At 43.2% G+C, this 27,207-nt stretch overlaps 1 pseudogene; it reads right to left on the minus strand.

Moving 5' to 3' along the window:
* The window catches only part of LOC139551245 (nuclear pore complex-interacting protein family member B11-like), a 43,834-nt pseudogene extending 29,727 nt beyond the window's left edge, over nucleotides 1-14,107 (minus strand).
* Nucleotides 14,108-27,207: the final 13,100 nt, after the last annotated feature.

Here is a 27,207-nt window from a genome sequence, read left to right on the forward strand (position 1 = left end):
CAGAATTCAACAAATGAGAGCGTCTGGGTAGTGCTGGGGCTACAGGGCCTGGGGTAACCTCTACATCACCAGAGGAACAGAGGAGGAGTAGGATAAGGGTACGGCTAAAGGCTATAAGAACTGGTCGTCTAGTGCGTTGGGAACAGAAAATAAAATAAGCAGATTTCTGGGTGTGGTAGAATAGATTCAGGGCATAATGTACAGACAAGGGTATAGTAGGTAGTGAGTACAGTGGCGGCCTAGGCATTGAGTGACGATGAGAGAGATTGTGTCTCTGGAGGCACCAGTTAAGCCAGGTGTGGTCTCCGCATGTATGTGTGGGGGTGGGACAAAAGAGCTATCTAAGGCATGTTGAGCGGGGCTGGGGGCTCTACAGTGAAATAAAACAATAATAACTAACCGAAACAGCAGTAGACAAGGCATATTGACATTAGGGAGAGACATGTGTAGCCCGAGTGATCATAGGGTCCAATGAGCAGCAATAGGTGAGTCAGGGAGCCGTTCGGTAGTCGCTACTATGCTAGGCGAGCGGGAGACACGGCGATTCAGAAAGCTAGTGGGCCGGGGCTAGCAGATGGGTCTTCGGCGACATCGCAACGGAAAAGCTTGTTGAAACCACCTCGAACGATTTCACTGGCAGACCAGTCATGATGGATCGGCGGGGCTCCGTGTCAGCAATAAAGGGTCCAGGCCAATTGGCAAAAGAGGTATTGTAGCCCAAGAATTAGCTGGTAAACCTCTTCGGCTAGCCGGGAGATGGGCCTAGCTCGAGGCTAGCTCAAGACTAACTGGTGCTTGCTTCGGGACAGAGGCGTTAGCCAGCAATAGCCACTCGGTTGAGGCTAGCTAGCTGCGATGATCCGGTGGAATGGTCCAGAGCTTGCGGCAGGAATCCGGTGATGTGATAGAGAAAAGCAGTCCAATATGCTCTGGGTTGATATTGCGCAAAAACAGGTTATTCAAGATTTAGCAAATGTATAACGATAAACAATTGAAATTTTACATTTACATAAGTATTCAGACCCTTTACTCATACTTTTTTGAAGCACCTTTGGCAGCGATTACAGCCTCGACTCTTCTTGGGTATGACGCTACAAGCTTGGCACACAAGTATTTGGGAAGTTTCTCCCATTCTTCTCTGCAGATCCTCTCAAGCTCTGTCAGGTTGGATGGGGAGCCTCGCTGCACAGCTATTTTCAGGTCTCTCCAGAGATGTTCGATCGGGTTCAAGTCCGGGCTCTGTCTGGGCCACTCAAGGACATTCAGAGACTCGTCCTGAAGCCACTCCTGCGTTGTCTTGGCTGTGTGCTTAGTTGTCCAGTTGGAAGGTGAACCTGATTCTGTTTTCATCAAGGATCGCTCTTGTGCTTTGCTCTGTTCATCTTTCCCTCGATCCTGACTAGTCTCCCAGTCCCTGCCGCTGAAAAACATTCCCACGGCATGATGCTGCCACCACCATGCTTCACCATAGGGATGGTGCCAGGTTTCCTCCAGACGTGACACATGGCATTCAGGCCAAAGAGTTCAATCTTGGTTTCATCAGATCAGAGAATATTGTTTCTCATGGTCTGAGAGTCCTTTAGGTGCCGTTTGGCAAACTCCAAGCTGGCTGTCATGTGCCTTTTACTGAAGAGTGGCTTCCATCTGGCCACTCTACCATAAAAGCCTGATTGGTGGAGTTCTGCAGAGATGGTTGTCCATCTGGAAGGTTCTCCAATCTCCACAGAGGAACACTGGAGCTCTGTCAGTTTGGCCGGGCGGCCAGCTCTAGGAAGAGTCTTGGTGGTTCCAAACGGCTCCCATTTAAGAATGATGGAGGCCACTGTGTTCTTGGGGATCTTCAATGCTGCAGACATTTTTTCGATACAATTCGACACAATCCTGTCTCGGAGCTCTAAGGACAATTCCTTCGACCTCATGGCTTGGTTTTTGCTCTGACACCTTATATAGACAGGTGTGTGCCTTTCCAAATCATGTCCAATCAATTTAATTTACCACAGGTGGACTCCAATCAAGTTGTAGAAACATCTCAAGGGTGATCAATGGAAACAGGATGCATCTGAGCTCAATTTCGAGTCTCATAGCAAAGGGTCTGAATACTTATGTAAATAAGGTATTTCTGTTTTTATTGTTTAATACATTTGCCAACATTTCTAAAAACCTTTTTTCACTTTGTCGTTATGGGGTTTTGTGTGTAGATTGATGAGGAAAACAACTCATTTAATCAATTTTAGGATAAGGCTATAACGTAACAAAATGTGGAAAAGGTCAAGGGGTCTGTCACGATCCTGACCTTATTTCGTTTGTTTAGTCTTTGTTTAGTTGGTCAGGACGTGAGCTGGGTGGGTATATTCTATGTTTTGTGTTTCATTGGTTTAGGTGTGTCTGATTGGCTTGATATGGTTCTCAATCAGAGGCAGGTGTATTACGTTGTCTCTGATTGGGAACCATATTTAGGTAGGCTGTGTTCACTGTTTGTTTGTGGGTGATTGTTCCTGTTCATTGCGTTCTTTGTTTTCACTAGGTTCTCATGTTCAGGTCTGTAGCGTCGTTGGTTTCATTCTGTTTATTGTTTTGTTCGTGTTTATAAAGTGTTCCAATAAATATGGAAACGTACCACGCTGCGATTTGGTCCTCCTCTCTTCCACCTAACGACGAGCGTTACAGGGTCTGAATACTTTCCAAATGCACCATAGGTGCAATGATAGCTGCAGTGAAATTAAATTATTATATTTTTTGGGGAGGCTAATCATGGAGAAACATGTGGTCTTGCTTTTTTACCAGGAGAACAAATGCTCATATTAATAAAATACTGAGAGAATAAACTTTTTTTAAATCAACAGTCAAGCATTACAGCTCGTAGAGGAGATTCACTTTAAGCTTTCCTGAACGTCAATATTACCAAGAAATATCCAGCCTTTAAAAACAAGCAATCTTATTTAGATCGCATCCTCTCTATTATGTGGATAAGGCAATGTTCTGACTCAATATTTTTGGGGGATGTGGCACAGGTAATAACAACATGGCTTATAGTTGACTCAGAGACAACCACAGGCTCTGTGGATCCAGCTAGGCCTACATGTTCCAGCCTGCCTCTGACTGGTGATATGATAGAGGAGGCAGGATAATTAATCACACTTCATAAAAATTTAGGTTACAGTTGCTGTCAATATAACAAATGAGCAATTTCATGTAATCGAGTTCACTTAAAAAATAATAATATGTTATCTGCTATTCAAAAGGTGTACATTTCTGTTGTGTCGAATCATCAGGAAATGATCAAGAATAGACTAATGTTTGAGATGTTGGCCAGAAGTGAACGAGTGCAGCACACACTCTAGCTACACACGTGCAATGTTTTAGTTATAGTTTAGCCTAAGGTTTCTCAATGTTAATAAACCCTCTTAATATAAAGGGTATATAGGGTGCCTCATCACACTCAATCAGTGTCAGTATCAAGGTTTCAAAGACTCCATATTGTAAATTGAATCTGTACCTAAATCTCTCAACTATCAGTGATAAAGGCTTTCTTGGAGGAACAACAGTACAGGAAGTGTTACCCTGCACAGTGCAGGTGACTGTTGGGAACTAGTACATGTGTCATCAGACAGGTAGTTAGGTTAAGGAGTGGCTGCTGTCGTCAGAGCAAAGGTGAATAATGCTGGCAGGTATTTCCGCTCCACTGTTTCACAAGGAGTGGTAGGCGGCTAGGCGGATGGAGGGGCCCAATCAGTGAAGGAGTATGGGGGTGGGAACCATTCACATGTCACACAGGAAGCTGGTAGATAAGAAAAATAAATTTAACCAGCATCGAGGATTCTATGAATTACGTGCGTTTTCCCCTTTTGGACGTTCTAAAAATCTCTATTTCTTTCTGCAAACAGCCAATAGGATATTTTGAGTAAAGTTGGGGGGGGGGGGGGGGGGGGGGTATTTAAGGAAAATTTGTAGGCCTATATTTTAATTTACAAAATAGGACAATGGCAAGGACAATGAGTAGAAAGAGCATTCAAATAAATAAATGAACTTGTTTATAAATGCTGAAATTATTTTGCTTTCAATAACAGTCAGCGGGAGACTACTGTTCTCTACAGTACATTACACAGTGTGTGTGTGTGTGTGTGTGTGTGTGTGTGTGTGTGTGTGTGTGTGTGTGTGTGTGTGTGTGTGTGTGTGTGTGTGTGTGTGTGTGTGTGTGTGTGTGTGTGTGTGCATGTGCGCACATTCGTGTGTGTGTGTGCAGCAGAGCAGCATGTGTTTTTAATCCGGTCCTTTTGGCTTCTTCCACATTGTTCCCAAACGCTCCAGAAAATAATCCCAGTGTGTTTTTTCCCAGGCCGGCTTGCTGGAAATGACCTAACTACTCTACTGCCAGGAAGAGGAATGTGAAGCATCATTCCCTGGAGCAGCTGGTGACGTCAGAGCTTAGAGTAGGCCCCTGGGCTTCCGCCAGGCCAGTCCCCAGCCTGGATATTCCAGAGCTGACAGTAGGCCCCTGGGCTTCCGCCAGGCCAGGCCCCAGCCTGGATATTCCAGAGCTGACCGCTGGACTCCCAAAGTAAACCCTCAACAGCTGGAACCAGCCTCTGCCTTTCTCCTGTTCCAAAACAACCTCACACCCCCCAATTACTCTGTGTGTATAACACTACTGCACCACACCAGAGGGTTATTGGGCCTCTCACTAGCCGAATAGTGCTTCCCGTTACAACACATTTTAAAACAGAAAAGTACTGGTAGGCCTATATAAAAACATATAAACTGGGTTCAACGTGAGATATGACCATAGCTTTACTGCATGAGGAGGATACGTGCTCGATGATAGATGACATAATGACTCTGGCATTTCCCGTGCCATTAAAATTATAACATGACACCATAGCTGTGCATTACCAATACAGTAACTACTGCAGACTGGTGCACTCTCACCATGGTGGGTACACATCGATGATGTCTCTAGGTTCAGGCATGAGCTGGGCAGCAGTCTCCTTAATAAACAGTACCAGGACCCGGGCTCTGCTGCTGGGAGTGGTGAAGGTGGAGGGAGGGAGTCTGTGGTGGTCCGTAGTGGGGGAGTGGTTCTGGTTAGCTCTGGTGGTGAGAGGGGGTCTGTTGTGGTCTGTAGTGGGGGAGTGGTTCTGGTTAGCTCTGGTGGTGAGAGGGGGTCTGTGGTGGTCCGTAGTGGGGGAGTAGTTCTGGTTAGCTCTGGTGGTGAGAGGGTGTCTGTGGTGGTCCGTAGTGGGGGAGTGGTTCTGGTTAGCTCTGGTGGTGAGAGGGGGTCTGTTGTGGTCTGTAGTGGGGGAGTGGTTCTGGTTAGCTCTGGTGGTGAGAGGGGGTCTGTTGTGGTCTGTAGTGGGGGAGTGGTTCTGGTTAGCTCTGGTGGTGAGAGGGGGTCTGTGGTGGTCCGTAGTGGAGGAGTGATTCTGGTTAGCTCTGGTGGTGAGAGGGGGTCTGTTGTGGTCTGTAGTGGGGGAGTGGTTCTGGTTAGCTCTGGTGGTGAGAGGGGGTCTGTGGTGGTCCGTAGTGGGGGAGTGGTTCTGGTTAGCTCTGGTGGTGAGAGGGGATCTGTTGTGGTCTGTAGTGGGGGAGTGGTTCTAGTTAGCTCTGGTGGTGAGAGGGGGTCTGTTGTGGTCTGTAGTGGGGGAGTGGTTCTGGTTAGCTCTGGTGGTGAGAGGGGGTCTGTGGTGGTCCGTAGTGGGGGAGTGGTTCTGGTTAGCTCTGGTGGTGAGAGGGGGTCTGTTGTGGTTTGTAGTGGGGGAGTGGTTCTGGTTAGCTCTGGTGGTGAGAGGGGGTCTGTGGTGGTCCGTAGTGGGGGAGTGGTTCTGGTTAGCTCTGGTGGTGAGAGGGGGTCTGTTGTGGTTTGTAGTAGGGGAGTGGTTCTGGTTAGCTCTTGTGGTGAGAGGGGGTCTGTGGTGGTCCGTAGTGGGGGAGTGGTTCTGGTTAGCTCTGGTGGTGAGAGGGGGTCTGTGGTGGTCCGTAGTGGGGGAGTGGTTTTGGTTAGCTCTGGTGGTGAGAGGGGGTCTGTTGTGGTCTGTAGTGGGGGAGTGGTTCTGGTTAGCTCTGGTGGTGAGAGGGGGTCTGTGGTGGTCCGTAGTGGGGGAGTGGTTCTGGTTAGCTCTGGTGGTGAGAGGGGGTCTGCGGTGGTCCGTAGCAGGGGGAGTGGTTCTGGTTAGCTCTGGTGGTGAGAGGGGGTCTGCGGTGGTCCGTAGCAGGGGGGTAGTGCTGCTCACACAGGGCCAGCTGCATGCAGGTCTCCACCTGGACTGTCAGGACCTCCAGAATTCCAGGCAATGGAGAAAGGACAAGAACAGCACAGATGGTGTCAGTGTCTGTGTGGGGCACCTTGTATTGCAGGGTTGGGGTCAATTCAGTTTTCAACTGAGGAATAGCAATTCCAATTTCTGAATCAGAAAAATCAATTCATAACAGTTTCACTGTCAGTGTCACTCGTGATGTAATATCTCTTATGGCGAGAGATGTTGTGAATGAATAAAGTACACTACCATTCAAAAGTTTGGGGTTACTTAGAAATGTCCTTGTAACCTTGTAAATAACATAAAATTGATCATAAATACTGTGTCGACATTGTTAATGTTGTAAATGACTATTGTAGCTGGAAACGGCAGATTTTTTATGGAATATCTACATAGGCGTACAGAGGCCCATTATCAGCAACCATCACTCCTGTGTTCCAATGGCACGTTGTGTTAGCTAATTCAAGTTTATCATTTTAAAAGGCTAATTGATCATCAGAAAACCCTTTTGCAATTATTTTAGCACAGCTGAAACTGTTGTTCTAATTAAAGAAGGAATAAAACTGGCCTTCTTTAGACTGATTGAGTATCTGGAGCATCAGCATTTGTGGGTTCGATTACAAGCTGAAAACGTCGAGAAAAAATAACTTTCTTCTGAAACTTGTCAGTCTATTCTTGTTCTGAGAAATTAAAGCTATTCCATGTGAGAAATTGCCAAGAAACTGAAGATCTCGTACAACGCTGTGTACTACTCCTTTCACAGGACAGCGCAAACTGGCTCTAACCAGAATAGAAAGAGGAGTGGGAGGCCCCGGTGGACAACTGAGTAAGAGGACAAGTACATTAGAGTGTCTAGTTTGAGAAACAGACCCCTCACAAGTCCTCAACTAGCAACTTAATTAAATAGTACCCACAAAACACCTGTCCCAACGTCAACAGTGAAGAGGCGACTCAGGGATGCTGGCCCTCTGTCCAGTGTCTGTGTTCTTTTGCCCATCTTAATATTTTATTATTATTGGCCAGTCTGAGATATGACTTTTTCTTTGCAACTCTGCCGTTCCCCAATGTTGGAAGGTGGGCCCCGAGTGGAAAAGTTTGGGAACCCCTGCTTTATTAGACAGCAGGTGAATACAGGAAAGAGTGAACTGAGTCCTCTTTCTGTAATAAACTAATGAATCAATCTAATTAAGTGTGTGTGAAGAAATAACATAAATGACAGACACACACATACAGTTAATTCCTGTGAGAATGAACGCAAACAGGGGTCTTATAATAGCTCAAGCTAGTCATGTTCTAATAACTGCCGGTATAATTGTTTACGAGAAGTTGCTCGTAATACAACGCGAGAAAGTCAGCAAACAAGTGTCAACAGTAGTATAGCAAGATCCAGGAAAACCAAATACTCACTAGATGTCACATGACTCTAAAAACCAGTGATGGGGGGAAAAAATCAATACAGTTACATATCGCAATATTATTTTTAATATTTAATAATAGATAGCGTTAGCTAGCGCAATTCGGCTGTACCTGTGCCAAAACTCTGGTATTTGTCGTCCTATAGCTTGTTCTCCATCTTCTTTTTAAATAGTGAGCTAAAATGTTTTCAGCACTATTATTACCTTGACTGATCGTTTTCTCAGGCTCTCTTTTGTCTATCTGCAGCAGATATACAGTGCATTCAGGAAGTATTCAGAACCCTTTTTTTTCTCTCATCAATCTACACAAAATACCCCATAACGACAAAGCAAAAAAAATTGTTTTGTTTTTTGCAAATGTATAAAAAAACAAAAACAGAAATATCACATTTACATAAGTATTCAGACGCTTTACTCTGTACTTTGTTGAAGCACCTTTGGCAGCGATTACAGCCTCGACTCTTCTTGGGTATGACGCTACAAGCTTAGCACACCTGTATTTGGGGAGTTTCCCCCATTCTTCTCTGCAGATCCTCAAGCTCTGTCATGTCACCAGAGGTCTTTTCACAGTCCCCAAATCCAGAACAAATTCAAGAAAGTGTACAGGATTATATAGAACCATTATTGCATGGAACTCCATTCCATCTCATATTGCTCAAATGAACAGAAAACCTGGTTTAAAAAAAACAGATAAAGCAGGACCTCTTCCCTATTTGAACTAGATAGTTTGTGTGTATGTATTGGTACTGATATGTAGGCTATGTGTGCCTTTTGAAAATATTTTTACATTTATGTAGTTCTGTCCTTGAGTGAGTTGTTCTTGTATATTAATGTCCTGTATTATGTCATGTTTCATGCTTTGTGTGGACCCCAGGAAGAGTAGCTGCTGCTTTTGAAACAGCCAATGGGGATCCTAATAAAATACTAAATACCAAGTTGGATGGGGTGCGTTGCTGCACAGCTATTTTCAGGTCTCTCCAGAGATGTTCGATCGGGTTCAAGTACGGGGTCTGGCTGGGCCATTCAAGTACATTCAGAGACTTGTCCCGAAGCCGCTACTGCGTTGTCTTGGCTGTGTGCTTAGGGTCGTTGTCCTGTTGGAAGGTGAACCTTCGCCCCAGTCTGAGGTCCTGAGCACTCTGGAGCAGGTTTTCATCAACGATCTCTCTGTACTTTGCTCTGTTCATCTTTCCCTCGATCCTGACTAGTCTCCCAGTCCCTGCCGCTGAAAAACATTCCCACAGCATGATGCTGCCACCGCCATGCTTCACCGCAGGGATGGTGCCAGTTTTCCTCCAGACGTCACGCTTGGCATTCAGGCCAAAGAGTTCAATCTTGGTTTCATCAGACCAGAGAATCTTGTTTCACATGGTCTGAGCATCTTTAGGTGCCTTTTGGCAAACTCCAAGCGGGCTGTCATGTGCCTTTTACTGAGGAGTGGCTTCCGTCTGGCCACTCTACCGTAAAGGCCCAAGGGAAGCACAATTGGCTCAGCATCGTCCGGGTTAGGGGAGGGTTTGGTAGGCCATCATTGTAAATAAGAATTTGTTCTTAACTGATTTGCCTAGTAAAATAAAGGATTCATTCAAAAAAATTCAAAAAAGTGTGGAGTGCTGCAGAAATGGTTGTCCTTCTGGAAGATTCTTCCATCTCCGCAGAGAAACTCTGGAGCTCTGTCAGAGTGATCATCGGGTTCTTGGTTCCTGACGAAGGCCCTTCTCCCCCGATTGCTCAGTTTGGCCTTGCGGCCAGCTCTAGGAAGAGTCTTGGTGGTTCCAAACTTCTTCCATTTAAGAATGATGGAGGACACTGTGTTAATGGGGACCTTCAATGCTGCAGAAATTTGTTGGTACCCTTCCCCAGATCTGTGCCTCGACACAATCCTGTCTCCGAGCTCTACGGACAATTCCTTCGACCTCATGGCTTGGTTTTTGCTCTGACAACTGTGGGAACTTATATAGATAGTTGTGTGCCTTTCCAAATCATGTCTAGTCAATTGAATGTACCACAGGTGGACTCCAATTAAGTTGTAGAAACATCTCAAGGATGATCAATGAAAACAGGATGCACCTGAGCTCAATTTTGAGTCTCATAGCAAAGGGTCTGAAAGTAAATAAGGTACTTCTGTCTTAGTTTTTTCTATAAATTTGCAAACATTTCTAAAACCCTCTTTCGCTTTGTCATTATGGGGTATTGTGTGTAGATTGATGGAAAAAATGTATTTAATACATTTTAGAATAAGGCTGTAACGTAACAAAATGTGGTAAAAGTCAAGGGGTCTGAATTCTTTCTGAATGCACTGTATAGTGAGCAATATGTTTGGAACATCAAAACGCAATAAAATCGAAGTCCCAATACATATAGAATCGTGAGAATCGCAATACATATCATATCGGCACCTAAGTATCATGATAATATTGTATTGTGAAATCCCTGGCAACTCCCAGCCCTGCTAAAAACTCTGCGAAATTTGTGCAAACTCTTTACCTGAACATCTATATTCATGTTCTTCTCTCACTCTGTCAAAAGAAAACCAAGTCATCCGTACTGACTGAACGTGAGTTGGAAAAGGTGGGCGTTTTTTGTGTTGTTTTTTCCACGATCAACTGTCACGTTACAATAGTTGTTCAACCTAATTATCTGAGAGCCAATGACATTGAGTGACAAACTTGTGCTTCGGTTACACCATGGAAAGACAAAAAACAAGTCAGCAAGCAGAACGTTTCCTGTCACCTACATACTGGCCGCGACCAAGTTTACTGTTGCCGCAACCAGCATTTCCTCCATGCGCCCTCAGTCTTCACGAGACCACAGATCAGAGCAGAAAATCATGCCCGCTTGAGAGAGAGCATAAAATCAAAGTTCATTTTGAACCCTAAACAGAGAGTAGCCAGCGTATGTAGGAACGTGTGGTAAGAATGAGGACCCTTTCATAAGCACCACTAGGTTTCTTTCCCCACCCTGCACAATTATGTTTTGTAATGGAAATGTTAATGTTTGTGCTTTTCTTATAACCAATTTCTGTGTTCTATTCATGTGCTGCTCTAATATTCAATGTCTGTGATCATGCAAGTGGCTACAACAGTTTCATTTTACTTCTGTATGTTTGTTGTTTCCTTGTTTTTACATGCATACTAAAGGTAAAAAAATATTTTGGGGTTTGTCTATATTACATGTGGTTACAGTTTGTTTGTTCATTTGTTGTCTGTATTACCTGTGGCTGTAGTAGTAATGTCAGAGATGGACTGGTGCCTCCAGAAGCTGATGGCTGACCTCTGTCTGCACTGGAGCCTGTTCAGTCGCTCCGCCAGGCCGCCCCTGCAGGAAACAACACACAGCATCACACACAGACCCCACCTTCAGTATCCTGAACATAAATAGCACTCAATTCAGGTTGAGGTACTTTAAATGGATTTGTGAAAAGTCCACATACATGATTCTGTACATGAAACTGTAGAATTTCAAAAGAAAGTAGTTAGCTAGGCTAGTAGTTATACTCTGTGGAGAAAGGATGTCTTATCTAAGGGTCTTAACTATGATAGTGACATGTGGCACCGACATGATGTCACCCAGGTAGCCGTTTGATCAGCAGCATCGTCCTGGAAACATCTGCAGACGTTGTGTATGTTTGTGTGCGTGCCATGCAATGATGATTATTTCCCTCGCATTGTTTCTCAATGTCCAAGATCTAGCTTATTATGAGAGAGATCATACAGTTGAAGTCGGAGGTTTACACACACCGTAGCCAAATACATTTAAACTCAGTTTTTCACAATTCCTGACATTATATCATAGTAAAATGCCCTGTCTTATGTCAGTTAGGATCACCACTTTATTTTAAGAATGTGAAATGTCAGAATAATAGTAGAGAGAATTATTTATTTCAGCTTTTATTTATTTCATCACACTCCCAGTTGGTCGGAAGTTTACATACACTCAATTAGTATTTGGTAGCTTTGCCTTTAATTGTTTAACTTGGGTCAAATGTTTCGGGTAGCCTTCATACAGCTTCCCACAATAAGATGGGTGAATTTTGTCCCCTTCCTCCATGACAGAGCTGGTGTAACTGAGTCAGGTTTGTAGGCCTCCTTGCTCGCACATACTTTTTCAGTTCTGCCCACAAATGTTCTATAGGATTGAGGTCAGGGCTTTGTGATGGCCACTCCAGTACCTTGACTTTGTTGTCCTTAAGCCATTTTGCCACAACTTTGGAAGTATGCTTGGGGTCATTGTCCATTTGGAAGACCCATTTGCAACCAAGCTTTGACTTCCTGACTGATGTCTTCAGATGTTGCTTCAATATATCCACATAATGTTCCTACCTCATGATGCCATCTATTTTGTGAAGTGCACCAGTCCCTCCTGCAGCAAAGCACCCCCACAACATGATGCTGCCTCCCCCGTACTTCACGGTTGGGATGGTGTTCTTTGGCTTGCAAGCCTCCCTCTTTTTCCTCCAAACATAACAATGGTCATTATGGCCAAACAGTTCTATTTTTGTTTCATCAGACCAGAGGACATTTCTCCAAAAAGTACGATCTTTGTCCACATGTGCAGTTACAAACCGTAGTCTGGCTTTTTTATGGTGGTTTTGGAGCAGTGGCTTCTTCCTTGCTGAACGGCCTTTCAGGTTAAGTCGATATAAGACTCCTTTTACTGGGGATATAGATACTTTTGTACCCGTTTCCTCCAGCATCTTCACAAGGTCCTTTGCTGTTGTTCTGGGATTGATTTGCACTTTTCGCACCAAAGTACGTTCATCTCTAGGAGACAGAACGCGTCTCCTTCCTGAGCAGGAATGACAGCTGCGTGGTCCCATGGCATTTATACTTGTGTACTATTGTTTGTACAGATGAATGTGGTACCTTCAGGCGTTTGGAAATTGCTCCCAAGGATGAACCAGACTTGTGGAGGTCTACAATTTTTTTTCTGAGATCTTGGCTGATTTCTTTTGTTTTTCCCATGATGTCAAGCACAGAGGCACTGAGTTTGAAGGTAGGCCTTGAAATATATCCACAGGTACACCTCCAATTGATTCAAATGATGTCAATTAGCCTAACAGAAGCTTCTAGAGCCATGACATAATTTTCTGGAATTTTCCAAGCTGTTTAAAGGCACAGTCAACTTAGTGTATGTCAACTTCTGACCCACTGGAATTGTGATACAGTGAATTAGAAGGGAAATAATCTGTCTGTAAACAATTGTTGGAAAAATGACTTAGTTTGTTAACAAGAAATTTGTGGAGTGGTTGAAAAACGAGTTGTAATGACTCCAACCTAAGTGTATGTATGTAAAATGTTAATTTTGGCTTTAGCACTCAAACCTTTGAAATGTCCTTTTCTTTTTGTTGGAGTCCTATGGGTCCTTGGAGTTCCTGTTGGTATGTTTCTGGGGCGTCTGCCGCACTGCCTGAGTGGACCTGACCCAGTCAGTGACTGACCATCTGCTGCCCTCTCCCTCCCCAGTCTGCAGAGGACACTCAGCCATAACCTCAGCCTCCGGTCTTCAGAGGACACTCAGCAACAACCCCAGAATCCAGTCTGCATAGAACACTCAACAACAACCCCAGCTTCCAGTCTGCATAGGACACTCAGCAACAACCCCAGCTTCCAGTCTGCATAGGACACTCAGCAACAACACCAGCTTCCAGTCTGCATAGGACACTCAGCAACAACCCCAGCTTCCAGTCTGCATAGGACACTCAGCAACAACCCCAGCCTCCAGTCTGCATAGGACACTCAGCAACAACCCCAGCCTCCAGTCTGCATAGGACACTCAGCAACAACCCCAGCTTCCAGTCTGCATAGGACACTCAGCAACAACCCCAGCCTCCAGTCTGCATAGGACACTCAGCAACAACCCCAGCTTCCAGTCTGCATAGGACACTCAGCAACAACCCCAGCTTCCAGTCTGCATAGGACACTCAGCAACAACCCCAGCTTCCAGTCTGCATAGGACACTCAGCAACAACCCCAGCTTCCAGTCTGCATAGGACACTCAGCAACAACCCCAGCTTCCAGTCTGCATAGGACACTCAGCAACAACCCCAGCTTCCAGTCTGCATAGGACACTCAGCAACAACCCCAGCTTCCAGTCTGCATAGGACACTCAGCAACAACCCCAGCTTCCAGTCTGCATAGGACACTCAGCAACAACCCCAGCCTCCAGTCTGCATAGGACACTCAGCAACAACCCCAGCCTCCAGTCTGCATAGGACACTCAGCACCACCCCAGCTTCCAGTCTGCTCTGGGTCAGGGTGTCATTGCTCTTTCCTTCTCTCTCCCCATCAGACGGGTAGTTGGAGATGTCAGTGTCTGTCATTAGTCTATTATTAAAAGCTTTACACATCATACCATGATATCAATGTAATATGTTCATTCCAACTGTCATTGTTTTGGCAGGTCTTTTCCTTCATTCAAATATTTGATCCAACACTTGGATGCCTTTATGTGGCATTTTATCACGTATAAAGTATTATGTACAATAGGATCAAAAACCTCTCTTAAACTGTCATCAATGAGGATTAAGGAACTCATGTGGAATTATAAAGGATGGGCACAAAGGAACATGCTGTTACACTAACAATAACAGAACACTGTGTTTTACTACTGTTTTGTTGGGCACACACAGCATACCTGGATATAAGTTCCCATGTGGAAAAATCCAAGACACTCTCTCTCCACCCTGTCATGTGCAGACAAGACTAGCATACCAGCCCCCTTCCCTGTCAGCCACCCACCCCACCCCAGCTCAGCCTACCAGCCCCCTTCCCTGTCAGCCACCCACCCCACCCCACCCCAGCCCAGCCTACCAGCCCCCTTCCCTGTCAGCCACCCACCCCACCCCAGTCCAGCCTACCAACCCTCTCCCTGTCAGCCACCCACCCACCCCAGTGCAGCCTACCAGCCCCCTACCCTGTCAGCAACCCACCCTAGCCCACGCAGCAGCAGCCCAGCAGCACGCTTTCTTATTTGAATCAACTTGGCCCTGCTAGGCGAAGTGCCAGCAGACGTCACACTCTAACTAGCTACAGAGAGCAGGAACACGATGTTCCTGGCTTGTGCTAAAACATGTGTTCATTTACCCTGTCTGCACTGAATGCATTGGAAGTAAGTACACAGCTCACACAGCTCTCCCTCTCTCTCGACCTATGAGGGCCAGGACCTGCCTCCTAACTAGCATGTTGTTGCTGAACCAACAGTAGTAAAAGGCTGCTTTACAACCCTGCTGATACCGCCTAGATGTGGTACTGATGAACTTATTAACCATGTTGGCTGCAGAAAGGCTGCGGCGGACCTGGGTTCAAATGCTATTTGAACTCTCTCTTTCAAATAGTTTGAGTGATTGCTTTAGTGCCTGGAGTGCCAGATGGGCGGTGCTTGTACTTTTGGGACCTTTTTGGTTCCATTGCAACCAGTAAGCTCAATCAAGCACAGTTATTTGAAATTATTTCAAATTGTTTTTGAACCTAGGTCTTGGCTTTGGACGATTAGGCTTGGGTGTGGATTTGCCTTCATCTGGCAAGTGGCTAACTCTCTGGCCTTGAAATACATTGTCACCATGCATGCTCCTCCTCTTATCTACCGACCACAGAGTTCTAGAACAATAATACAAATTAAAGAGCACTACACTGGCATGGCAAACACAGATAAAGTGAGTCAGCCGAGCCGTGTGTTTTGTTTCAGCTTGAAATGAAACAATGAATTTGAGATCTCAAAATCTATATCCTGTTAGATTGAATTTGATTTACTATCGGCAGTAACCATCCCATCCTCCGCAGAGAGTAGAAAACAACTAACTCTTACCCTACTGACCCAAACTGTATTCAAAGGAAAGGGAAACTGATAGCCACTGAGTAGAATAGGATGTGGAAACACTCGCTTTTAGTTTATAAATAATGGCCATCGTTACGTCTGCATCCATTCATATCAAAAGTAGTAGTTTTCACACTAATAGAGTGCCTTCAGAAAGTAGTGACACCCCTTGACTTTTTCCACATTTTGTTGTGTTACAGCCTGAATTTAAATTGAGATTTGTGTCACTGGCCAACACACACACAATAACCCATAATGTAAAAGTGGAATTATGTTTTTACATATTTTTACCCATTATTTAAAAATGAAAAGCTGAAATGTCTTGAGTCAATAAGTATTCAACCACTTTGTTATGGGCAAGCCTAAATAAGTTCAGGAATAAACATTTGATTAACAAGTCACATAATAAGTTGCATGGACTCACTCAGTGTGCAACAATAGTGTTTAACATGATTTTTAATGACTACCTCATCTCTGTACCCCACACATACAATTATCTGTAAGGTCCCTCAGTCGAGCAGTGAATTTCAAACACAGATTCAACCACAAAGACCAGGGAGGTTTTCCAATGCCTCGCAAAGAATGCCACCCATTCGTACCGATTCGTGGGTAAAAATGAAAAAATCTGACATTGAATATCCCTTAGAGCAGCAGTTCCCAAACTTTTCATAGTCCCATATAGTCCCTTCAAACATTCAACCTCCAGCTGCGTACCCCCTCTAGCACCAGGGTCAGTGCACTCTCAAATGTTGTTTTTTGACATCATTGTAAGCCTGCCACACACACACTATACAATACATTTATTAAACATAAGAATGAGTGTGAATTTTTGTCACAACCCAGCTCGGGGGAAGTGACAAAGAGCTCTTATAGGACCAGGGCACAAATAATAATATAATAATCAATTATTTTGCTCTTTATTTAACCATCTTACACATAAAACCTATTTGTTCATCGGAAATTGTGAATAACTCACCACGGGTTAATGAGAAGGGTGTGCTTGAAAGGATGCACATAACTCTGCAATGTTGGGTTGTATTGGAGAGTCTCAATCTTAAATCATTTTACACACACAGTCTGTGCCTGTATTTAGCTTTCAGGCTAGTGAGGGCCGAGAATCCACTCTCACATAGGTACGTGGTTGCAAATGGCATCAGTGTGATTTGCCAAGGCAGGATACTCTGAACGCAGCCCAATCCAGAAATCTGGCAGTGGCTTCTGATTAAATTACATTTTCACAGAACCGCTTGTTGCAATTTCGATGAGGCTCTTTTGTTCAGATATCGGTTAAGTGGACTGGAGGCAGGGCATGAAAGGGACAACGAATCCAGTTGTTTGTGTCATCCGTTTCGGGAAAGTACCTGCATAATTGCACACCCAACTCACTCGCTATATCACATTTGACATTGTCCTTAAGCTTGAGTTCATTTGCACACAAAAAATCATACAATTATGGAAAGACCTGTGTGTTCTCCTTGTTAATGCAGACAGAGAAGAGCTCCAACTTCTTAATCATAGCCTCAATTCTGTCCCGCACACTGAATATATTTGTGGAGAGTCCCTGTAATCCTTGATTCAGATCATTCAGGCGCGAAAAAACATCACCCAGATAGGCCAGTCGTGTGAGAAACTCGTCATCATGCAAGCGGTCATACAAGTGAAAATTATGGTCGGTAAAGAAAACTTTAAGCTCGTCTCTCAATTAAAAAAAACGTGTCAATACTTTGCCCCTTGATAACCAGCGCACTTCTGTATGTTGTAAAAGCATTACATGGTCGCTGCCCATATCATTGCATAGTGCAGAAAATACACGACAGTTCAGGGGCCTTGCTTTAACAAAGTTAACCATTTTCACTGTAGTGTCCAAAACGTCTTTCAAGTTGTCAGGCATTCCCTTGGCAGCAAGAGCCTCTCGTGGATGCTGCAGTGTACCCAAGTTGTCACGCCCTGGCCATAGAGAGGCTTTTATTCTCTATTTTGGTTAGGCCAGGGTGTGACTAGGGTGGGCATTCTAGTTTCTTTATTTCTATGTTTTCTATTTCTTTGTATTTGGCCGGGTGTGGTTCTCAATTCTCTGATGGTCTCTGATTGAGAACCATACTTAGGCTGCCCTTTTTCCCACCTGTCTTTGTGGGAAGTTGACTTTGTTTAGGGCACATAGCCTTTAACTTCACGGTTTGTTTTTGTAGTGTTTATTGTTTTGTTTGGCGACATCTACTATTAAAAGAAAATGTACGCTCATCACGCTGCACCTTGGTCCTCTTCTTTAAACAGCCGTGACACAAGTGGCGTCGGGAGCAACTGCCTGTCATGGCTTTTGCGCCATCAGTACAGATACCAACATGAGCTGCAGCTACGTTTGGCTACATACGGACCGTTAGTGGAATTCCCGCGAGAGAATAACGGTTAATGTGATTGGATGTTAATTATTTGACAAGGCTACCTGTATTTGACATTGTGTTGTTATTTCGCTGAACACTAGATGGTTTCATTTTATTTTTGGCAGTGAAACGAGGCTACTCAGGCGAGATTTTTTTAAATTAATTTGTACTCACCCAAATGTATAGCCCCGTTGGAAAATATAAATAGATTTTTTATTTCATTTTTTAAATGTGAATCACATTTTTATTTGGTTTACCGCCGATGGCATTGCGGGATGGTGGGGGATGGTGTATCAATACACCCAGTCATTACAAAGATACAGGCATCCTTCCTAACTCAGTTGGCCATACAGGCATCCTTCCTAACTCATTGGCCTTGAGGCCAATGGTGACTTTAAAACAGTTCCAGAGTTTAATGGCTGTGATAGGAGAAAATTGAGGATGGATCAACAACATTGAAGTTACTCCACAATACTAACCTAAATGACAGAGTGAAAAGAAGGAAGCCTGTACATAATACAAATATTTCAAAACATGCATCCTATTTGCAATAAGGCACAAAAGTAAAACTGCAAAAAATGTGGTAAAGAAATCAACTTAATGTACTGAATACAAAGTATTATGTTTGGGGCAAATCCAACACAACACTTCACTGAGTACCACTCTTCATATATTCAAGCATGGTGGTGGCTGCTTCATGTTATGGGTGTGCTTGTCATCGGCAATGATTAGGGAGTTTTTTAGGATAAAAAGAAACGGAATAGAGCTAAGCACAGGCAAAATCCTAGAGGAAAACCTGGTTCAGTCTGCTATCCAACAGACACTGGGAGACAAATTCACCTTTCAGCAGGACAATAACCTAAAACACAAGGCCAAATATACACTGAATTTGCTTACCAAGACGGTTTTCTGATCCAAGCCCCTACATTTTTATTTAAGGTATCTGTAATCAACAGATGCATATCTGTATTCCCAGTCATGTGAAATCCATAGATTAGGGTTTAATGAATTTATTTCAATTGACTGATTTCCTTAAATTAACTGTAAATCAGTAAAATCTTTGAAATTATTGCATTTATTGCATTTACATTTTCTTCAGTATACTTACAGAGAGCCCCTCAAGAGGCTTGTCACATTTTGACTTGTCAACACTGTAACTGAACATACCCAAAGCCAAATAGTAGAATATTCTGGAACTTTAGAAAACAATGAATTAGGGATTAACACCGGTAACCATCATGTCCCAGGCCCATTCTTCACATTTTCCCACAAAATTAAATGTCAAGACCCGGGAAATTACAAAGCTTTCCCCCAATGTCACACTAATGCAATTTCACAAAATACACAACATGCATAGCAGCATTTTGGCAAAAAAATAAAACAGTATATTATCCAAACAGGTTGTTGGAAGCCTTTAGCCTATCTTATTTACTTTACACAAAGTCGCCATCAATTCAAACCACACGCATAATTGACACTGCCAGACTGCACATGAGACCCGAATGCAGTTCTTCCCACAGTAGAGGGGGGGTATATAAGGGGTATATGGAGGGGTGCAGCGACCCCAGGAAGAGTAGCTGCTGCTTTTGCAACAGCCAATGGGGATCCTAATAAAATACCAAATACCAAGTTGGATGGGGTGCGTCGCTGCACAGCTATTTTCCGGTCTCTCCAGAGATGTTCGATCGGGTTCAAGTACGGGGTCTGGCTGGGCCATTCAAGTACATTCAGAGATTTGTCCCGAAGCCGCTACTGTGTTGTCTTGGCTGTGTGCTTAGGGTCGTTGTCCAGATGGAAGGTGAACCTTCGCCCCAGTCTGAGGTCCTGAGCGCTCTGGAGCAGGTTTTCAGCAAGGATCTCTCTGTACTTTGCTCCATTCATCTTTTCCTCGATCCTGACTAGTCTCCCAGTCCCTGCTGCTGAAAAACCTCCCTACAGCATGATACTGCCACCATTATGCTTCACTGTAGGGATGATGCCAGGTTTCCTCCAGACATGAAGCTTGGCATTCAGGCCAAAGAGTTCAATCTTGGTTTCATTAGATCAAAGAATCTTGTTTCTCATGGTCTGAGAGTCCTTTAGGTGCCGTTTGGCAAACTCCAGGCGGGCTGTCATGTGCCTTTTACTGAGGAGTGGCTTCCGTTTGGCCACTCTACCATAAAGGCCTGATTGGTGGAGTGCTGCAGAGATGGTTGTCCTTCTGGAAGGTTCTCCTATCTCCACAGAGAAACTCTGGAGCTCTGTCAGAGTGACCATCGGGTTTTTGGTCACCTTCTCCCCCGATTGCTCAGTTTGGTCAGGCAGCCAGCTCAAGGAAGAGTCTTGGTGGTTCCAAACTTCTTCCATTTAAGAATGATGGAGGCCACTGTGTTCTTGTGGACCTTCAATGCTGCAGAAATGTTTTGGTACCCTTCCCCAGATCTGTGCCTCAACACAATGCTGTCTCGGAGCTCTACGGACAATTCCTTCAACTTCATGGCTTGGTTTTTGTCAACTGTGGGACCTTATACAGACAGTTGTGAGCTTTTCCAAATCATGTCCAATGAATTGAATTTACCTGGGTTGTTCTGAACAGAATTAGCCTATTTTTGTTTATTGTGAAGAAAATTTGTCGGGCCACAGACACCTGAATGCACAAGACTCCTTTCTATGCGCACCAAAATTACAATGTTTCTCTGAAATGCCTTGTGGAAGCCTAACACTGTAAGATCGTATTTGATAAATTAGCTAGTCATGTTGGCAATAGAACACGCTTTCAAATCATGCCCACCTGAACCAGATAGCGATTTATAATGGACTGTTTTTTGGATTGCGTAAAATGATTTGTCTTGTAATTTAGTACTTTAAAAAAAACATTATTTGTTATGTTGCACCTACCCCACATTTTCCTGGAATAGTCTTATCATGTTACTGAATGTAACCAGAGTATTTTCAGATTTCGTTATCAACAAATGCGACGAAAAGTACAGTAAATGTAAAATGCACATAAAATGTACAATGTAATGTTTGGATTCAGTCTTGTGTCAGGTGAACTTTTGTGTCCTCACCTTTGGTCTAATAATTTTCACATTATCTCCAAACTGTTCCCTTTCAATTGCTACCATGGTTATGCATATGCTTATCTTAATTATTATTTAAGGAACATTTCAATGTAGCCCTATCCATATAGGCCAATTCCCACGAGTGTAAAGGGTTAAGTGGCTGGTTGCTATTTTGGAATGTGCCCTACCCTCTCCCTACATAGACAGTGCTCCATTCAGCAACACCACTGGGACAATTTAGAGCATGACCTGAAGATATAATATACAGTATGCCATTTAGCAGATGCTTTTATCCAAAGCTACATATAGTCATGCGTGCATACATTTTACATACAGGTGGTCCGGGGAATTGAACACACTATCCTGGTGTTGCAAGAGCCATGCACTCCCAACTAAGCTACAAAGGAAAGTGCACTATGTTGAACTGTGTTGGTATTGGCCTGCCAGACTTAGACTGTCAGTTTGTTTTTGAATAATCCACCCAATGGTAGAATATCTAAAAAGGTCTTACATATAAATATAATTACCTAGACCCTGTTGATGTTAAGATTAAATAATCATGTTGCCTTAAATGTATAAATGCAAAGTCATGTTGCCTTAAAGGTATATAACAGTGGTGTGTTGTTGTGTACATCTCTGTTTACATGTGTCTTGATATGAGCTGCGTAGGGCATATGCCAAAAATGTATCAGTTATAGCCTAATGGGGAATGTGCCTAATGTGGCCCTGATGACATCTAACATGTGTTACGGGAAACCACTATGACACTAATTACATGTTGCTATACACGTGCACATGTTTACCATTATGCTCATACTGAGTGAAGGAAGGATATTTACAAATAGATTCAACTGGATAGATAATGATACATCTAGCACGTCACACTGTTACATAAACGCAGAAGGAAGAAAACAATGCACTGGAAGGTGCATAGCACCACCTAGTGTCATTGAACATGACTGAAACTTAGAATGCCATGCCTCTTCATTCACCGCTGTACATTTTTGTAGTCTGTACTGTAAAGTTTGTGTACTGTATTGTTTGTGTATCATTATGGATTTAAAGAAAATAGTATATTTGTCTTAAACCACTATGTGAAATGTCTGCGTTTTTATTTATTTAAATAAACATGATTTAAAAAAAATCTAGATGTGTTTATATATATTTTGTCTTGCTGTTTTATATAGCATTGGTAAGGTTTTTTGAGTAAAGCTCTAGTTTACTCACCGTCGTAGGTTTAGGTGATGATTATTTTGGTTCCTCAGCGTAGGACTCCGACTCACAGTCAGAGATTTTCCCCACACTGTCCTTCTCCTTCTCTCTCATCTTTATCTTCAGCCTCATCACTATCTATGTCTATTGTCGGAAGATCCTCTAAAAATGTAATTTAAAACATTATCATGTGCGGCTGATGAAATGATGAACATACGCAGTATATTCAATTCTTAATTACAAACTTTCTTCACTGCAATACTTGCACTGATGAAGGAGCAGTGATGAATGTTCTCTGAATATCATTCAAAGACAAATACATATTGAAAACAAAATACCAACCACAGATTGTGTCATATGATGGATAAAGCCTTGCAAGTGATGCAAGCAGAATGCAAACAGAGCACTATAAGCATTTCACCCATGTTTTAAGTGCCTGTTCCAGTGCTGAGCATGCATAGGGCTCTACTGTAGAACTGAGTGGGGGCTGCATGTCTCCGGGTCCGGCGGTGTCCTGAGCCACATTGCTGCTGGGGATGGTGAAGGCTGTTGGGCCTGGGCCTCACTGTGAGACAGCTCACTCACTGGAGCTCCAGGCGATGTGCAATGGGTTCTCATCACACAGCACTACATTAGACACACACAGGGGTGGACAAGGTGAAAGACAGTCAGTCTCAAGCGATACAGAGTGATAATGGATGTTCATGAATAATGGATAATAATGATGCATTTTCAATACGAATGGATAGTAAGCAAGTATAAACACCACGGGACCACGCAGCCGTCATACCACTCAGGAAGGAGACACTTTCTGTCTCCTAGAGATGAACGTACTTTGGTGCGAAAAGTGCAAATCAATCCCAGAACAACAGCAAAGGATCTTGTGAAGATGCTGGAGGAAACAGGTACAAAAGTATCTATATCTACAGTAAAAAGAGTCTTATATCAACAAAACCTGAAAGGCTGCTCAGCAAGGAAGAAGCCACTGCTCCAAAACCGCCATAAAAAAGCCAGACTACGGTTTGCAACTGCACATGGGGACAAAGATCGTACTTTTTGGAGAAATGTCCTCTGGTCTGATGAAACAAAAATAGAACTGTTTGGCCATAATGACCATTGTTATGTTTGGAGGAAAAAGAGGGAGGCTTGCAAGCCAAAGAACACCATCCCAACCGTGAAGCACGGTGGTGGCAGCATCATGTTGTGGGGGTGCTTTGCTGCAGGAGGGACTGGTGCACTTCACAAAATAGATGGCATCATAAGGAATGAACATTATGTGGATATATTGAAGCAACATCTCAAGACATCAGTCAGGAAGTTAAAGCTTGGTTGCAAATGGTCTTCCAAATGGACAATGACCCCAAGCATACTTCCAAAGTTGTGGCAAAATGGCTTAAGGACAACAAAGTCAAGGTATTGGAGTGGCCATCACAAAGCCCTGACCTCAATCCTATAGAACATTTGTGGGCAGAACTGAAAAAGCGTGTGCGAGCAAGGAGGCCTACAAACCTGACTCAGTTACACTAGCCCTGTGGGCCAAAATTCACCCCAACCGTTATCCGGTGTGCGGACACGCCTGCGCCGCCGGGTGTCGGGGGAGGAGGGGGTGAGAGCCGCGGGGTGGTGACCGGGGTGGGGCCGGGGAGCCAGGACGGGGGCGTGGGCTCCTGAACGTGCCAAGTTAAACAATTTTAAGGCAATGCTACCAAATACTAATTGAGTGCATGTAAACTTCTGACCCACTTGGAATATGATAAAATAAATAAAAACTGAAATAAATAATTCTCTCTACTATTATTCAGATATTTCACATTCTTAAAATAAAATGGTGATCCATACTGACCTAAATCAGGGAATTTTTACTAGGTTTAAATGTCAGGAATTGTGAATAACTGAGTTTAAATGTATTTAGCTAAGGTGTATGTAAACTTCCGACTTCAACCGTACATCACAGGAGTGTCCAAAAAGCTGGCTACACATCTTTCCCAGGACTTGGTAGCAGAAGTGGCAGTGATTGAAGGCTCTCTCCCCACTTTTCTGACACTAACCACAGAACATACAATTGATGTCCTTGTAATATATTTTGCACCTCCATTTTGCTCAGAAAAATAAATGACCACCTTTGTAAAATACTGCAAAGTATATAACTAAACCAACCAACTACACTGAAAAAAATATAAATGCAACATGTAAAGTGTTGGTCCCATGTTTCATGAGCTAAAATAAAAGATAAAAGAAATTGTCCATACAGACAAAAAGCGTATTTCTCTCAAATTTGTTCACATCTCTGTTAGTGAGCATTTCTCCTTTGCCAAGATAATCCATCCTCCTGACAGGCCAGCATCCCAGAGTCGCCTCTTCACTGTTGACGATAAGACTGGTGTTTTGCGGGTACTATTTAATGAAGCTGCCAGTTGAGGACTTGTGAGGCATCTGTTTCTTAAACTAGACACTCTAATGTACTTATCCTCTTGCTCAGTTGTGCACCGGGGCCTCCCACTCATCTGTCTATTCTGGTTAGAGCCAGTTTGCGTCTTGTTTCATTAGATCAAAGAATCTTGTTTCTCATGGTCTGAGAGTCCTTTAGGTGCCGTTTGGCAAACTCCAGGCGGGCTGTCATGTGCCTTTTACTGAGGAGTGGCTTCCGTTTGGCCACTCTACCATAAAGGCCTGATTGGTGGAGTGCTGCAGAGATGGTTGTCCTTCTGGAAGGTTCTCCTATCTCCACAGAGAAACTCTGGAGCTCTGTCAGAGTGACCATCGGGTTTTTGGTCACCTTCTCCCCCGATTGCTCAGTTTGGTCAGGCAGCCAGCTCAAGGAAGAGTCTTGGTGGTTCCAAACTTCTTCCATTTAAGAATGATGGAGGCCACTGTGTTCTTGTGGACCTTCAATGCTGCAGAAATGTTTTGGTACCCTTCCCCAGATCTGTGCCTCAACACAATGCTGTCTCGGAGCTCTACGGACAATTCCTTCAACTTCATGGCTTGGTTTTTGTCAACTGTGGGACCTTATACAGACAGTTGTGAGCTTTTCCAAATCATGTCCAATGAATTGAATTTACCTGGGTTGTTCTGAACAGAATTAGCCTATTTTTGTTTATTGTGAAGAAAATTTGTCGGGCCACAGACACCTGAATGCACAAGACTCCTTTCTATGCGCACCAAAATTACAATGTTTCTCTGAAATGCCTTGTGGAAGCCTAACACTGTAAGATCGTATTTGATAAATTAGCTAGTCATGTTGGCAATAGAACACGCTTTCAAATCATGCCCACCTGAACCAGATAGCGATTTATAATGGACTGTTTTTTGGATTGCGTAAAATGATTTGTCTTGTAATTTAGTACTTTAAAAAAAACATTATTTGTTATGTTGCACCTACCCCACATTTTCCTGGAATAGTCTTATCATGTTACTGAATGTAACCAGAGTATTTTCAGATTTCGTTATCAACAAATGCGACGAAAAGTACAGTAAATGTAAAATGCACATAAAATGTACAATGTAATGTTTGGATTCAGTCTTGTGTCAGGTGAACTTTTGTGTCCTCACCTTTGGTCTAATAATTTTCACATTATCTCCAAACTGTTCCCTTTCAATTGCTACCATGGTTATGCATATGCTTATCTTAATTATTATTTAAGGAACATTTCAATGTAGCCCTATCCATATAGGCCAATTCCCACGAGTGTAAAGGGTTAAGTGGCTGGTTGCTATTTTGGAATGTGCCCTACCCTCTCCCTACATAGACAGTGCTCCATTCAGCAACACCACTGGGACAATTTAGAGCATGACCTGAAGATATAATATACAGTATGCCATTTAGCAGATGCTTTTATCCAAAGCTACATATAGTCATGCGTGCATACATTTTACATACAGGTGGTCCGGGGAATTGAACACACTATCCTGGTGTTGCAAGAGCCATGCACTCCCAACTAAGCTACAAAGGAAAGTGCACTATGTTGAACTGTGTTGGTATTGGCCTGCCAGACTTAGACTGTCAGTTTGTTTTTGAATAATCCACCCAATGGTAGAATATCTAAAAAGGTCTTACATATAAATATAATTACCTAGACCCTGTTGATGTTAAGATTAAATAATCATGTTGCCTTAAATGTATAAATGCAAAGTCATGTTGCCTTAAAGGTATATAACAGTGGTGTGTTGTTGTGTACATCTCTGTTTACATGTGTCTTGATATGAGCTGCGTAGGGCATATGCCAAAAATGTATCAGTTATAGCCTAATGGGGAATGTGCCTAATGTGGCCCTGATGACATCTAACATGTGTTACGGGAAACCACTATGACACTAATTACATGTTGCTATACACGTGCACATGTTTACCATTATGCTCATACTGAGTGAAGGAAGGATATTTACAAATAGATTCAACTGGATAGATAATGATACATCTAGCACGTCACACTGTTACATAAACGCAGAAGGAAGAAAACAATGCACTGGAAGGTGCATAGCACCACCTAGTGTCATTGAACATGACTGAAACTTAGAATGCCATGCCTCTTCATTCACCGCTGTACATTTTTGTAGTCTGTACTGTAAAGTTTGTGTACTGTATTGTTTGTGTATCATTATGGATTTAAAAAAAATAGTATATTTGTCTTAAACCACTATGTGAAATGTCTGCGTTTTTATTTATTTAAATAAACATGATTTAAAAAAAATCTAGATGTGTTTATATATATTTTGTCTTGCTGTTTTATATAGCATTGGTAAGGTTTTTTGAGTAAAGCTCTAGTTTACTCACCGTCGTAGGTTTAGGTGATGATTATTTTGGTTCCTCAGCGTAGGACTCCGACTCACAGTCAGAGATTTTCCCCACACTGTCCTTCTCCTTCTCTCTCATCTTTATCTTCAGCCTCATCACTATCTATGTCTATTGTCGGAAGATCCTCTAAAAATGTAATTTAAAACATTATCATGTGCGGCTGATGAAATGATGAACATACGCAGTATATTCAATTCTTAATTACAAACTTTCTTCACTGCAATACTTGCACTGATGAAGGAGCAGTGATGAATGTTCTCTGAATATCATTCAAAGACAAATACATATTGAAAACAAA

Source organism: Salvelinus alpinus, chromosome 23 (assembly GCF_045679555.1).
Source record: "Salvelinus alpinus chromosome 23, SLU_Salpinus.1, whole genome shotgun sequence".
Classification (NCBI taxonomy): Eukaryota; Metazoa; Chordata; class Actinopteri; order Salmoniformes; family Salmonidae; genus Salvelinus; species Salvelinus alpinus.